Genomic DNA, 1,174 nt, shown 5'->3' with positions numbered 1-1,174 from the left:
TTTAATCTGTCATTTTAAACCACAAAGTAAGTGTTAGACAGACTTAGAAAGTTGGCCACTTTTCTCAGTAACGTGTTTACTATGTAAACTTAATATCACAACAATGGTATGAGATGCTATTTAAAATAAACGCGATGTAGCAATCTATTTCATATATTCACTGATGTTTGCTGTGCTCTGTCTGCCTGAAGCTGGCGGCACGGAGGGAAATGGCATCAGCTGGACCTCTTCATTGGACAGAAAGATCCAAAACCTGCCAAGTGAGGGGAAGGACAAAAACTCTCTGAAGAGGCTGAAGCATCTTCATCAGGAAAAGGTCCCCACAGAGACACAACTCACAGCACATACACAACTCTTTAATAAAGGGATTTAGACAAATGTAAAAATGATGTCTACCACTGAAATGTTTATTAAGGTCCCTTGATTGATTTTAGGTGAATCGTACTCGCTCTCAACACCGTATAAATGTGCACGGCTGCGACGTACCCGACCCTGTGTGCACATTTGAAGAGCTGCAGTCCGAGTATCGTCTCAACCCGCGTGTCCTTCAGAACCTCAAAGACGCAGGGCTGAACTCCCCGACGCCGATACAGATGCAGGCAATACCGCTCATGATGCATGTGAGTACAGACGCACGCGTTCAGTGGTTTGTAAACAGTATACAGACGGTGGGTTTGTGAGGATTTCTGTGTGACTGGTTTCTCTGTCAGGGTCGGGAGCTCCTGGCGTGTGCCCCCACAGGATCTGGAAAGACGTTGGCTTTCTGTCTCCCGCTGCTCGCCCACCTGCAACAGCCGGCCAACCGGGGCTTCAGAGCTGTGGTTATCTCCCCAACCAGAGAATTGGCCAGCCAGGTATACACAGACACACACACACACACACACTCACGCTGTATTGTTAGGTGCTTTCAAAGCCGTATTCATCGATTTTCCAGTCACTTGGGGTGAGCAAAAAAAACAAGCTGTAAACACAACACTGATATACTATCATCTCGTAACGTTTTGGCTAACAGTTGCTTATTTACATGTGTGGCAGATTCAACATTAGCAGTCACTTGGCGTCACTTCTATCTGGCCTCCTAATAAAGATAAAGTGTAACAATAGTCAGTGTCCTTTGGCTCTGTTTTGGTCTTCAACTACTGAGGGAAATATGTTCACTATGGTCACCAGCTAA

The 1,174-nt window shown here is 45.6% G+C and overlaps 1 long non-coding RNA gene across 1 annotated transcript; it reads left to right on the top strand.

Moving 5' to 3' along the window:
- The first annotated feature begins 187 nt into the window (after positions 1-187).
- On the top strand, positions 188-883 carry LOC111671314 (uncharacterized). The gene is made up of 3 exons (XR_015438376.1): positions 188-316; positions 435-620; positions 711-883. It is a non-coding gene; the product is annotated as an uncharacterized LOC111671314 (long non-coding RNA).
- Positions 884-1,174: the final 291 nt, after the last annotated feature.

This window comes from Seriola lalandi, unplaced genomic scaffold (assembly GCF_002814215.2).
Source record: "Seriola lalandi dorsalis isolate HSWRI2012SDOR001 ecotype SW California unplaced genomic scaffold, Sedor1 jcf7180002006827, whole genome shotgun sequence".
In the NCBI taxonomy this organism is placed as follows: domain Eukaryota; kingdom Metazoa; phylum Chordata; class Actinopteri; order Carangiformes; family Carangidae; genus Seriola; species Seriola lalandi.
This window is presented reverse-complemented; position numbering and strand designations above follow the sequence as displayed.